This window comes from Mchenga conophoros, linkage group LG9 (assembly GCF_057382185.1).
Source record: "Mchenga conophoros isolate Kocher_MC1m ecotype Shallow Benthic linkage group LG9, M_conophoros_male_GT1.1, whole genome shotgun sequence".
NCBI lineage: Eukaryota > Metazoa > Chordata > Actinopteri > Cichliformes > Cichlidae > Mchenga > Mchenga conophoros.
The window spans coordinates 7,535,881-7,551,161 of NC_140534.1; the positions used below are offsets into that span (position 1 = coordinate 7,535,881).

General features: G+C 42.2%; 1 protein-coding gene across 3 annotated transcripts in view; it reads left to right on the plus strand.

The window, feature by feature from the left end:
* Nucleotides 1–15,281, plus strand: part of znf438 (zinc finger protein 438) — a 54,643-nt gene that overhangs the window by 269 nt on the left and 39,093 nt on the right. The window lies entirely within an intron of this gene.

Here is a 15,281-nt window from a genome sequence, read left to right on the forward strand (position 1 = left end):
GTTGATTTATAGTGTGGATAGCGGCTTCAAACTGAAATAACAGTCTCCAGAAAGTGTGGAATTTGGTGTAAAAGTACTCATGCATCACACGGTGGGTAGAGGAAATGTAACTACGATGTCATACAGGCTGTGTGTAGCTAATGCAGAGCAGGCCTGCGGCTAACCCTGCAGCTGTGCTGTGCACAAATACGTCACCAGGATAGGATTCCCTGCAGTGAGATGTGTACACTGACACAAAGCAGACCCGAGACATGTGGAAGCAGATACTAGGCTGATTCATATTGTTTTGAATGCAACCCAACGTCTGCCCTCAGCTCAGTTCCTGGGCTTTTAACGTGTGAGTGGAGGATCGAGCTGGAGCCCCAGTGTGTATAAATTTGATGGATATCGGTCTTGATTGCTGTAGACGTTATAACTAAGGCTGTGCAGATGGGTCAGGGGTTTAGCCAGGATATGCAGTATAATGCCAGCTGACATTTAGTGGCTGGCAGAGATTTTGTCATTCATACAAATATGTGTGTCAAATATCTAAAATAAAGAACACTGCAAGTCATGCTGCCAAGACCTTTGGAGCAGTGCAATGAGATGCAGCCCCCAAAACATTTCTTAATTGTCAGAAGTTGTGATTTTATTATAGCATATGTGATTTTTAAAGTAGATAATAATAGACGTACTTGATTTTCCACCTCAGGCCCTTTGCAGATTAAGAGCTGCGGTGTTTATTCAAGAGGTTCCCAAAAGATGATCAGAACTAAAGAACATCTGCAACATGCACACCATTTGTTTCAGAGTGTTTTAATCGGTTTTTAATCACTTTTCTATGTGAAACTGTGTACAGTGCTTGACACAGAACTGTCTGATTTGTAGTGGAGATTGGAATGTGCACATGTGATGTGATTATGCATTCACCCTCTGTGAACACTTATTTTGCATGAATCTTCTGAAAAATATCTGATTGTTATCATGGGCGCTCACTGAGTCTGTCATCCTGCAGTTCAACTCTGCGATCCTGGGCAGTGGCACAGGAGATGGTGGTATTCCTGCTTTGGAATAAAAGCAGATGAAATCAGCAATACTGAGTATTTCTGAAACGGTGTTTAGGGGAACCCATTCTCCCCACTCTCTGTGCATTGTTTTAAGTGCCAGTGGCTGCTGTCCAACCCCCAAAAATGTTTCTACCTCTGTGCTTAACAGCTGACAAGCTGTTCTTTTCATCAAATGCTGCTCATTTTCCCCCTCCAAACATACCTCTGGTGATAGTCCCAGAAGAGCTCAGTTTACCTGCATGTGTCCAGAGCGCTTGTTTCCAAGTGCAGTCTCGCTTATCCAGATGTTGATTTTTGTGATGAGATGGCAGGTAAGGTTTCCCTCTGATCACTCTTCCAATGTCGGCCCGGTTTGCGCATCCATACGTCACAGTGGAACCATCACTCCTGAGTCAGCAAAACCTTCCCGCTGCTCGTTTGTAGAGCCACAGAGGGCTTCTTTTTGTTTCTTCTTTCAGGCATGCTGTTTGATGTGGAAGTCAAGGTTCTTGACTTAATTGGCATTGCTTAGTGACATTTTCACACAGTGGAAATCCAAGGCTGGAGGAGGGTTGGCGTCTTTAATAGACCTGTGATTGGCAGGCTTCAGTTTTAGATCAGCTGTCTGCTTATGGGAGCTGTGGAAGAGTCAGAGAATTTGTAGTATGACAACAATGAGACATGTACTAGAAGTGGAATGAAATCTTTGTTACACATTTATGTGGTTTTTAGATTTTTGGTTCCAGTTCTGATCTCAGTAAACAGGCCGATGGGCTGCTGTTGATGCCCTTTTCAGTTCTTTCACAGAAAATGGAAAGTGGATATTAAATGCTTTTAAAGATGTTTTAATGACGGATTTTGGAGAGGATCGAGGGAGAAAATTCCCCGCCAGTCAGAGCCATCTATTTGGAGCTGGAAATCTGTCTTGCTGTGGTATACATGTTCCAGCCAGTATTCTTGGTCTTTCTTTCTAGACACAGCTATATATTATGGTCACCATCTACAGCAGCCCAGTATTTATTTATTTATACATAATAAAGATGCTGTAACTCTCTATCTTTACTGTGGGAAAGTCTGAGACTTCAGTTCAGTGCCTTGCTCAAGAGCACCTGGCTGGCAGCGTTTTAGAGAAGAGCTCTTTTTCTCCTCTTGCTGGTCTGCTTGATTTGATGCCAGTGAGAACTAATTCAGAAGTGCAGAGAAAAAATGTTTTCACTGGAAAACCCTTTATTCACAGAAATCGCTGTTTCAGCGATATTTGTGCTGATGATGGAAAACAGGTCATGCCACTCAAATCAGAAGATGACTTTCTGCATTTGGTGGAGGTCTTACACTCATAACAAAACTCCTCCAACACATGCTTCACAAACAGTAACCGCCACCACTCAGTTTCCTACCACCAGCCTCTCCAGTGTGATTGAGCTTGTTGTCATCACTGGAAATCCTGCATTCTGTTTCTGTTCTGATTGGCTGGCTCACAGAAAAAACAATGAAACCAAAAAAAGAAAAGAAAAGCTGAAGAATTGACAGAAAAATCTCTCTCTCTACAAACAGTGTCCTAGCCTAGGACCTGGATGTCATATCCAGGCCATGCAGCTTTATAGTGTGTGAATGAAAGCATGGAGTAGCCAGGAGGGAGTCATCATTATCATCACCTCTTTTAGCCTGACAAAATACTAGCCCCCCTGAAAAACTGACCAATGCTGAGTATTTAACTTTGTAATGCTCAAAGTTTGTAAAATCAAGTTAAAACTGAGAGTGAGCTTCCAGTTTATACACAGCATACAAACTTCAGGAAAGGTTTGAACTGTAACGGGCAAAAAACAAATAATTATTGTTATTGTTGCTGTGGAAATTTTTTTATTTCTAGTAGAATAATATAAGCATCCAAAATATAACTAGGATGCTTGGAAAAGCTGTGTTTAATTCCTTGCTCTGTTTTGCAGCACTTAATAATTCTGTCCTGTCTACGTGTGTATGTATAATATAAGACGCGAGCTACCAAGTTATTGATTAATACTTTTTAGCAGGTAGTTGTCTGCAGATATTCAAACTATCCAGTAGCTTTTGGCAAAAAGATGAACAGAGGAATTTTCTCTTTCATCCCTACACTGCTGCCTTGCTGAACATGATGTACTCGATGCCATCAGCTCTCCATCAGATGCAGGTTCTGGTTAGTGTGATTGTCCACTTCACAGCTGATCACAGTAAAGAGATCTGACGGGTCACAGGAATGGCAGCGAAAACATGCAGTTGGCAGGGGCTAGCCAGCTAACAGCAACAAAAGTTAGGAGGACAGTCCACTGTTAAACTGATAGTATATGCAATTAGGGCTGCTCAATTAATCGAATTTTAATCACGATTACGATCTGGGCTTTCAACGATCATTAAAAATGACTGAGCCGATTATTAGCCCCTCCCTCATTTATCCGCGACCCCTTAAAGGCCGGTCCGTGAAAATATTGTCGGGCATAAACCGGTCCGTGGCGCAAAAAAGGTTGGAGACCGCTGATTAAGAGGACCCGAGGGAAGCTCGGAAAACTAAGCAGAAGTTATTTGGAGAGGAGAGTGACTGCCGTTGGTTGAAAAGAGGTAAAAAAAACTTCAGTGGTGTTGCACACTATTTTATATTATTTTTTAAAGTCATTGTTAACCCTTTAAAGCCGGTCAGAGCAGCACACTCCGTTTTGTGTAACTATTTTTAAATCCCCGTGGAACCTGAACCGCGTAAGCTAGCGCAATAAACCGGAGGAGTTGTACTTACATCTGATGCCATCAGCTTGTCCTAGGTCACGGTTTCCTTCCACATAAAGCTTTGCAAAAATTGCATAAAAAGCGCTTGCAGGAACAAAAACATAATATTCCAGAAACACGCTTTGCCGATCCGATCAGCTGTTCATAACACTTCCTACGTTGGAATAGACGTCAGCGCGAACTTGTGCATTTCCGCCATTACCTGCCCGAAACCGGAAGTGACGTCAGTTTCGCGGTAATGTAGTCTTTTTCACTATCAGGGCCTCAGGGCCTATACTCGTCTTTTTAAAAGTTATCTTTGACTTTATGACTTTCTGTGTCGTTTCTGGGATGCTTAGGACTCATATTGCACTGCTGGAAATAGTTTATTTTGATGCATATGCTGCTTTTTTGCAAATTTGCAGTATAATATTCAGTATAATATAACTGTCGCATGTCGCATGTCTACCATTTCCTGGCCGAAACCGGAAGTGACGTCATTTTCGCGGAAATTGTAGTTTTTTACTTGTAGGCCTTAAAAACCTCTACTGGTCATGTTTGACTTTTCTGAATAGTTTCTGGGATGCTTAGAACTCGAATTGCACTGCTGGAAATAGTTTATTTTGATGCACATGCTGTTTTCTTTGCAAATTTGCATCATAGGATTGTTTTTTCGTTTTTCCTGCAGTATATAAAAATTGGTGTATCTCCAAAATAAAACTATGAAGACACTCAAAATAAATTTCCTGTTGTTGTAAACTATTTTTTGCAACTTTTTTGTATTTAAAGTTTTGAGGGATAAACCTCTTAAATTTCTCCAAATAGAAATATATGTAAAAAAAACAAAAATGATTTTCAAATTTTTTTGTAGTTTATTGCACTTTTTTGCAATTAATGTAGTTACTATGGACTTAATGCATACATATTATTAAAATATGGGCTATAACAGTTATTTAGCAACTTGAAATGCTCCCACAAATGGCACTACAACATGTAAAAAAATAATATAAGCTCTGGCGGACTTGGTTCTATAGTAGGTCTTAAAGGGTTAAATAAATATCGTCAAATAATCGAGATCTCAATTTCAGTGAAAATAATCGTGATTATCATTTTTGCCATAATCGAGCAGCCCTATATGCAATGTTCTCTCGGATTGATGGAGAAAGAAATATGCTAACATTTTAAATGAATCACTCCCTTATTTAAAAGGAATAAACGTGTCCCCAGAATGTCATCAGAATGTGTATTGTCCTGTTATTTATGACTGTATCATAAGAATAAATACTCTATTCTATCTAAATAAACCCTGTCAATCAAACATTTACGGTGCTAATGTGTTTCCTTTGGCCCTGGGTAATAACGTCTTTTATGGAAGGAAAAACTGAAAAAGGAAAAATTAAAAAAAAAAAAAAAGTATTTAAGCACTGCTGGACTTCCAGCTAATTTAAAGTAATAATGAATATGCTGCACTTGCCATTTTCTTTACTCTCTTCTTTAGAATAAAAAAAAATGCCCACGGAGACGAGCGCAGCATATTTATTGTGAACTTAAATGAAGCATTAAAGGCAGCAGAGCAGCTGGCTGCCTTTCACTCTTAGTGACCTGAATATTTGTGAAATCCTTGCTGTGTGCGTCCCTGGCCGTTATTTCTATGGGAAAATCTGAAGATTTCTCTGGAACTGCTTTCTACTGGAGAAGAAATTCCTGACAATTAGTCAGATGACTAATTAAACATAATGGATACATTACTGAAAGTAGTTTTTATAGCAAAGCTGCCACAGACAGCATAGAGACAGTAGTCGATATATTACATGTTATAGCAAATGTAGTTTTTGGTTTCTTGTGAGCTGAACAGAACATTTGGTGATCTCCTCCACTCTCACTCAGTATTGTAATGAATGCATTTCAATGATTTCTGATGTTGTAAACACAAGGCTATTATCTGATCACCAAAATGGTCAGGATCCCCCAATCAAAGCTGCAGGCGCTGTTAACCCAAGCAGTGAGGTGTGATGGCAGCACCCTGCCAATATTTGCATAAGAAAATGAGTATTTGTATGCTGTACAAAGAATTAAGTGTAAGGAAAAGTGAAAAGAAAGAGGAAAGGTCCCAATAAAATAAATACATTTAGATAGGTGGTTTATGGTAAGTGGACTGATTCTTATATAGTGCTTTTCTACTCTCCCAGAGTACTCAAAGCGCTCTATACAACATGCCTCATTCACACAAGTGCAAACTAATCTACGTTCACACTCTAATGAACACATTGGAGGGCAACTTGGGGTTAGTATCTTGCCCAAGGATATTTGACATGCAGACTGGGGAAGCCAAGGATCGAACCACCAACCTTCCAATGGGTAGCTGATCTGCTCTACCACCTGAGCCACAGCCACCCATTATGGTTGTAGGGTTTAACTTAACTATTCACTAAACTTGAATGACTTGAATTGCAATGAATAACTGGAAAAACTGGGGTTTTCTAAAACGTTTGACCGGTAGTGTATGTATTAAAAATTCCAATTATGTGTGACCTCATATTCAAGGTCAGAGGTCAAGTTTTCTGAAAATCTCTGTAAATGCAGTAACTCAAAAAGGAAGTCACCAGGATTTAGAAATGTATATGATGGCTGCATCTCGTAGCTAGACTAATTTAATTAGGACATTCCCCTAAAGTTTGCTCTGTTGTGTATCTTTCCTGTGGGTAACTGTTGTGGGACTTCCTGAAATATCAGTAAGATGCCACATAGCTTAACCCCGGTAGAAGAATCATAGGGCTATGGCACGGGCACCCAGGATCCCCTCGAACAGTAGAATCTGAGCTAATAGACATCAGACCTGCATGGCTAGATAAGTGGCAAAATGTTTTGATTTGACCTAATTCGAGTGAAGTGGCCCTTTTGCGATGTGCAGAATGGCGCTCTCTGCCTTTAAGTGGCTGCTTTATGTTTGCCTTGAGGACTGTCTCATGTGACATGAGCGCAGGTCACTCCAGCTGAGCACGGCAGCGTAAACTGAGTGTGCACTTCATTTAGGCTAGCTGCCAGATTATGTGACATATCCACTTATAAAGCTAATGACGTACTCATAAATCAGCTTTGATTGTGGCTTTGGTAAATCTGGGAAATGACTTGCATTTACTTTTATTGTTCATTTCACAGAGCAGCTTTCTGCTCACTTGGAAAATTGGTTAGCCTACACATTTTTCTTTTAAAGATTTTTCTTTTTTTCGCCGACTCAGAGCCGCGCTCTGGCCTACAGATGACTCAGCATGAGGAACACCCTCTCTGTCTTCCTACATGCACGCACGCACGCACGACCTCCTTTATCACACAACTCACTGTGGGAAATGTCTCACACTTTTAAGGTTCAACGATTAAAAAAAAAAAAAGAATTGTGCTACATGATAACATCTCCCACCACCCCCTGCTCCCAGAATATGAGCAAGGGACTGGCATGCAAAGCCCAGCATCCAGCGTGTAAACATGTTTGAGCGCCAACAACTGGAGCATTTAGTTCTAGCCGGCGCGCAGCTAAGCTGTGGTTTCACATGTGGCTAGATGAGGATGGTGGAAGCAGGCAGAGGAAACTTAGATGCTTGTCTAACATTTCCGCTCAATCATAACCAAGATCAGGTTACCATAACGCACAAACACACACACATGCACACACCAGATTTCTGCACTCAGGCATCATTCTGTTTCCAAGCTTTGAAGTAACAGCCTAAGTAGTAGAGTAACAAAGAAGAAGCTGAGAGCATTCCCAAAACTTGTTGACATTTTACACGAGGGATATGATAATACAGCCTAACATTCCGCCCGTCATTCTGCATGGATTAGCTCGCAGGTCGGACTGTGTAGCTGCTAATAATTGTGTTTTTCTGAGCTGAAACTTGCTGGAAGGCTTGGCCTACTTTCTCAGTTATGGTGCGTCTACATTATGGGCCCAATATAGACCCTGCAAAACTGAATTAACATGCAGCTCTTTTCCTAAAAAGATAGAACTCTCCTGTGTGAGTTTTGAAAAGAAAACCTTAAAGTTTCTCATCCCATTTAGCCCACTTTCCCCCCCATTTTTTTTCAGTTCTATCTGAATTCTGTGCAGATGATATGCATTGCATCTGTTAAGTGCTGCCCAAAGAAGTCAAGAGTGGCGGATTGAAGAACAAGGAAAGTGCATCTCTAGCCTGAATAATGAATAGGCGACCATATTGTGGATGGGGGAAAAAAGGAGGATGTGGTTCAGTAATAGTCTGGTGAGCATTTCTTTCTCGGCTAAATTGTTGGTCTTGCTAGACTCTTGTTTCCAAGAAAAGTTAATGAAAATTACATGTGAAGTCTAATGACCGACTGTTACAGGATTTGTAGGCTGCAGGCAGCTAAGGTATATTATTATATTAGGCTGCCCCTCTGAGTATTAGCATAGTTCCTGGCTGTGTTCCACTTCTAGCAAACCATTTTGGTCAAAAATGCCACCGAGTGCTGTGATGAGAGTAGACTTCAGTACCGACCCTGTACGGTAACAGTTACAGGGTGGTACTTTTTAGATTTGTCAGTGTGATGCGTCACAAGTCAAATCAGGTGCTTTATGATAACGAGTTTCAGTTACAGCTCTTACAGATCTGGTGAGAAAGTGTATATACCTTTTTCTGCAATACCTCCACACTGGGGTGCCCTTGATCAAAGCCCTTAACCCCAAGCTTAACCTCCAACTGAAAACAGCTCTTAAAAATGTGTAGCAGGATGTTCTCTCTGTTTGTATATAAAGGTTTTAGGAAAAGGAAGCTGCGTTCTGCCACGATCATGAAGTGGTTTAGTGGCCTAGCCCTGCTATGAGTTGGTGCAGTCATGGGGTTTTCTCATCATTCTCTATTTTTGTATTGGAGTTTTTTAAATGTGTATAGCAGGGTATTTTTAAAGGTCTAATTTTGCTGCAATGTTTTGCAAATACTGATGGTTGCTAAAGAAGAACAAGAGTATTTTTGAAGTTTAAAGTTATTTAAAAAAAGTCTCAGTTTCATTGAGTCTTAAGAGGAAATAAATGACATTTAAACTGGTTACTTTGGGCATAAATCCATAAGCATGAATCAAGTAGGTTTCATTTGTTCTGGTTCTTGTTGGCCCCTACAAAAACAAGGCATAGTGCTCCTACTACCCCCCCCCAATCCTCCACTCTGTGTGAACCCTGTTCTGTTTTTCTACACATCTCGCAATAAAGCAGGACCCGAGTCATGACACTTAAAATTATCACTAATGTTGTGTAAGAAGCATTCTTTAGGGACTAGCAGGCAGTTTAATCTTACAGTTTAAGAGTTTGAATGCCATACACAGTGCTGATTTTTAACTCTACTAGAGTAGCAGAGCTAACACACTTTGTTGTGTTGTTACCGGTGTTACAGTGTCTTATTTTCCTTGATATAAAATGTGAAATATGTCTGGTCTTCTCTTGTTCCAAATGTTGATATTATGTCGTGTTTTTATGAGAAACAGAGAGTATAGGAGTTGTTCTAAAAAAATAAAATGGGGCTACAGATATCAGCTTCTTTAAAATGCTCACCAAGCTGAACGTGAGCATTTTAAAGAAGCCGATAAAGGAAAAGGGGCTAACGCTGGAGTTCATAGTTAGCCACAAGCTAGCAGCCTCGGTATGAGCAAACGATCCGAGCAGTTATGAGGAAACTTGTAGAGGCCAGTTATGTCCTGCTAGTTGGTGAAGTTACTGCAAAATGATGCACGTAACTGACATTTATTTTATGCTGGCCTCTGTAAGTGTTAAAGTGATCCTTTGCTTTCTGCTCCGTAGAGCAGGTTAATTCCCGGTTAAATGTTTTGGCCTATATGAAGAGGGATATATTTATTTATGTCTGCCAGTCTAAGTATCTCAGACATCAGGGAAAATGGAAGTCATTTTGGGCCTACGCGTGTTTATTCTGTTTGAGACGGGCTTGAGAATTTGAAACCCAAACCCACGCCTTGTCGTCCCTCCGAGGCCCCTCCCACTCCGGCGGCGGGCACGGCGCTCGCATGAAAGTTAGAAGAGAGGCGTTCGCTTTCATCCCCTGTCATTTGGCCATTTCCCAGATATACCATCTCACCTTCCCTCCCCTCCGCTCTCCTCTTGCTGCTCATTTCTCTGCCTGCCCTACCCACTGTCTCCTCAGCCTCTCATCTCTCGGCATATCTTTCCTCCAGACACATTTGTGTGTCTCCCTGCCTCCATCCCACAGCTATGATTTAGGCGTCAGGGCTGCTCCCACTCCTTCCCAGCCCTGGATCAAGTTACCCCGCCATTACTCAGACGTTCCCCCTGCGATGGTGCTCCATGTCAGGGGTGTAGCGGAGCCTGCCTGCCTCTCCAGACCTGCAGACTAGCTCAGTTCAACCACAGACGCCCCTGGTCAGTGGAGTCTCTCCAGCTATGGCACAGACTCCCTGGAAAATGATGTGGCGTGGTGGGCAGAGGGGTTAGTGTAGTTTTACTTTGGTTTCTATGTGGGACGCTGTCGTAACTCCAGCACTTGGGCTGCTTTCGCCTGGCCCACAGAGCAAACGGGCTGCATTGGGGATCTTTTGTTGTTGTCGTTACCAGTTCACCCACAAACACTAGACTGTGCAGACTGTGTACCAGCTGTGAGCCACACAACAAGCCCAGCCCTTCCATGCGTCACAAGTCGACGGGTGATTTGTGGGCCTCATCGTTTTATGGTTATGTAATGTCGGTTCCTTTGACGAGTAAAATGTCTTGTTAAAGCCCACACCGCCCTGTGCCCATAAAAGTGACTGATGCAGGCAGTATGAGGGCCTGGCTATCCCGTTAGGTTTGGTCTCCCATCCTAGACAGCGTGTCACGGGGCCTGGATGAGAGCTGTCCAGCTTGTGTAGCCAAAACATGACGCTGCAGAAATTTCACAGGCTTGGCTTTATCACTTGATTGATGCACGCTGAGTAAAACTGCTAAATCCACCGAGGAATTGTGGGATCCTATAGGTCTAATTTATGGCAGTCACTGGGGGAAGGCGTATACCTGTTTCTCTGCCCACGCCCCCTTTCATTGGGTGTAAAGTTTTATAGAGGCTATAGCATCCTACTCCCATTAAGCCTGTTGTGCACTTCAGTGGAGCCATAACTCCCTTTCTGCTATCGCCAAGCTTTTCAGCTCCTCTGTAATTTATTTAACTCTGACATATGGCTGTCCTGCACGAGGCAAGGTAGCATATCACAGCACAGGAAGGCCCGCTCAGGCTAGGCTAATCCTTTCTAATTGAAAGGGAGGCAGCGTTGTGGGCCAGTGGCTTGTACGTCGCTCATCTTTCTGCTTGTTTTACAGTAATGAGACATCTGGGGCCCGAGCGCAGAGCTGTTTGTAGTGGGAGAAGTGGTTCCCGAGCCCGAGGGCCTGCAAGGCTTTCGCAGACAGAACAACAGAGCTGACTGCTTGTTTGCTCCTATCTGTATGTGGGCATTTTTATTTTGCCCTAGCCGCCTTGGCACGGTGTCATCAGCCATGCTAATGTTAGATTTGATTTATTTCTTTGGAAAGAATAATACATTTGGGAAATTTAGGACAAGGATGAGGCTATTTAAGTTAAAGGGAGGACGTTTCATTGCCCTGTCTTCTAATATTAAGTTTGCATTCTCTACATCTCCTGTGTTGGTCTGTAGCCTGTTATTCTGAATATAAAGCTGCCAAGAGGCTGTCACTTAAGGTATAATTTGACTATAGGTTTTTTTTAGCATCAGTGCAAACTGAAGTTCTGTTTTACTTTAAATGTATTTACTTATTATTTATATTGTGTGTTGGCTGTAGTTTGTGTATTGAAGAATAAAATTGGTTTCTGTTAGTTAGATGGTGAAGAGCAGCGGCCTAAAACAAAAACCTTGCAGGCTGGGCACTGTGGGTGTCATAGTGTCACTCAGTCACTTATAGCTCCAGGTTGGCCCTCAGTACAGCCTCCCTGTTTATGAGGAGAGTAAGAGAAACCTTTTTCTTCTTTTCAACCACACTGATGTTCCTCCTGAGCTTATAGTTTAGTTGAAATTGACCAAAGTTTGACATGTTCTCGGTTCTGCAGTTTTGACTGCAACTCAACTGATTTTCTCCATGTAGGCTGAAAGCACTAAGCAGTTTATACCATATGTAAGTATATAGTTTTATTATGATTTTTTCCCCATTGATTTGAGTAGGGTAGTGGATGTTTGTCCATAGGCTACAGCTAGTATAAGAGCAGGCTGATCCTAACAGTCATATAAGAGAACTATATGGGTGCTTTTTCTGTTCGTGTGTAATTTCTTGATCTACCACCAATCTAAGTAAGTGTTTGCATATGGTTTTATTTTTAATTTTCCTTCCATTGTTTGTTGTGAGCTATAACTAGTTCTGTCTAGATGTTTTTAATATTTCCAAAGGAGTCTTGTAACCTTGTAAACTTGAGCTTGTTCCTTCCCTTTTGGTGCATCGATCCTATTCTCTTCACCTCTTAAACATTGTCTTTAGGGAAAGGAAGAACTTTACCACAGTGACTTCATGTCCATCCTATTCTTCTGGATGTGATGTCTCAGGAGCACCAGGAGGAGATGTATTTGTACTTGAGGATGAACTGATGGATGAACTTGGATGAACTTCTCAAGATTTCACTTGGTAATCATAGCACATCTGGTAGTGATCTAACTGGTTAAAATGATAATGTAATGATAACGACATATTGTTTTGCACACATACACTTTCTTTGCGTGTTTTTATTTTTATCATTCTTTTCTCCCAACTCGTCTGTGATCAGTTTCCTGGTGGGCAACCCTCCCTGAATCTGAAAGTTCAGTTGTTCTTCTGTTTTTTAAATCTAACGGCTGGCCTGTCCATGTTGTTGCTGCTGCAGACGGATGTGGTCCCTAACTCCACTGTCATGGACTGCAGCTGGCAGCTGTAGTCGTTGGGCTCTGGAGGTCAGCTGTGGGTTGGAGAGCTACGCTCCTCTGTGCTGAGGCTGCAGAACAGTAACTCCGTGACATCGGAGTTTGAGTTAATTGCAGCTTACTACTGAGACAAGAGGAGAAACTTGTAAACTAATATTTACAAGTTAGATCTACTCAATCTAGCTCAGTGGCAAACACTGTAATGTTTTCTTTGATGCCATAAGGAGAAACAAAGAGGGATCTGTGATCACATTTTCCCATTTGGTTCAATAATGAAATGGCAGCTTGAAGCTGTTGTTCCCATCTCTTAAATTCTTTGAAGTCCCCATAATGAGTCTTAACAGACATGGATTTACACTGCAGCATGACCGGTTGGCAGTCATTCTTGCCTCCCCCCCCCTCCCTCGTTCTACTACCACCTTGTTTATTTGCCCCAAGCTACAAGCAGTCACACTGTCCTTGCATTGCCATTTTCACACAGAAACGGTGACCTGGCAGTGCATTAAGGCAGATCTGCAGCTACACTTCGAATCCTGTTGGACACGCTGAACCCTGTGCGGCTCACCAGAGACCTCTAAATTACTGCTTTTCACAACCAGAAAAGCACCTTGCATGTTTGAGAATAGCTTTTTTCCCCTTCTATTTTCTTTTTCTTTGTTTGCAGTTATGTTTTTCTGTCTCAGTGGCAACTACACAAACGCACGCACCGAAAACACTTAAATCTGATATCTTTCCTTGTGCAAGATGCTTTTTTCTGTTAAAAGCAGAAGTTGGATCTCTCTCACTTCAGTGTGGAACGCCAGCGTTACTTCACCTTTTTGTCCTGCTTAGGAAAATATATGCTCACACTCTAAAAGCCATGAGGCTAACCTCGGCACAGATATTTAAGACGCTTAAGGTTAATACTAAACTGCTGTAATCCAGTTTTTGGTTGGATTCAGAGCAGAGATAGCAGCGGTTCAGCATGTACCGGTCAGTACTAAATGATTGCTTATTTCCTGCCAGAGAAGAGTGGAGTTGGGGGGGTTGGGATGGAGTAATAGCAAGCAGCTGCCTCAGCTGGACCTTACCTTTCCTTTTTGTTAGCCTGCTGCTCTCTCAAAGCTAACCTGCATGCCAGAACGCCTACTCCCCCCCCCCCCCCCCAAGTTCTGCCCTGGCTGTCCGAGATACTAAGCGCTGTAGGTGGCACATAATCCGGATGCAGCATGACAGGGAACAGGCTTGATCCATCTTGTTGAGTGAGAACTTCTTGTTGGGGTGTTTGGACAAAGCCTTGTCGTTTTGTCCTGAGAGGTTTTTTTTTATTTATTTATTTTTTATTCATGCTGCTTTTCTCCGATTAACTAAATGCTCCAACGATCGGCCAAGTTTAAGCAGCCAGCACGAGTGGCCATATTTTATATTTATCACACAGAGAGAGAGGAGCAGTGCAGGGCAGTTGCACCGGCTATCACTCTTTCATTGGAAAACGATAAACATAAATCTGTGGAATGCATCCCTGTGATCTGAGTCCGTGGTGGATCAGGGAATGACGGGGAGTAGCAGAAGGCCCGATCTGCTTCGCCTTCCTCAGGCAGTAGAATTCGAAGGCTCTCTGGCTCTGTGGGGTTTGCTGACATTTTCTTTTTTGGGGAGGGGGCCCTTCAGCAAAGGCAGACAGTGTCACAAGTGCAAGATTGGTGCTTTAAAAAGTCAGTGAGGATGTGAGAGCTTCTTGGAAACCCCCTAAGCAATACAGAGGGACTTTGGGTAGGGCAAGGCTTTTCCCCATGAATCACAGCTAATTAACGAAGTAATTAAGATCGGAATCTCGGCTCACAGAATTGTCTATACGTTCAAATAGGCCATCAAATGGAAAATCCCTTCCATTTGTGAAAGGGCTAATTTAAAGCGTTCAGACCTTTTCCTCTCCATTTTTCCCCGCCGTGTGTCACACAAGGGACATCTATTGAAAAGAGCAAGGCAATGTTACGGTGAGTTAATGCGCTCTCCACTCCATCAGAAGCGCTGTTCATAATGCATTCGCTATACACATTTCAACTTGAGTGAATTTATTTCAATAAATAATGTCACTCCAAGGACACGCTTCGATCTTTGCACGGCGGCCACGCTCACCGTAAGCCATGTCGTATTGTTATCTCATTCCTCCTTGTGCCAAATGATAGATTAACAAACAGTTTAGAAACGGGGCACTGAGTATGTCTGCACTTTTATCATCTCCGCACACTGCCAAAATAACCTCCTCCTCTTTATGATGGATGTATTTTCCAGTTTTATTCTGCTCCTACAAGCTGGACTGCTATCTTTAGGTATGGCCATAATGTTAGGGCTTACAGGGAATTTCATATGGTGGGCAAGAAGTGGATACGATTTATGGCTGGGATTATGCCCAGTGTGCTTTTTCTGGTAGGTGCTATTTAGGTGGTGCTAGCATGTACTGTTTAGACTTTTCCCTATGCCTGTCTCTTTCCTGAGTTTCTTCTAGAAGTAGAAAGCTTGTTGGGAATTAAGGGAAGTGTAAAAGAGATTGTGGATTGGTGAGTGGTTGACTGGTTGACCTCTATTGTGAAACTCATTCATGAAAAAAGGGCATTTTGTAGCATTGTTTCCCTG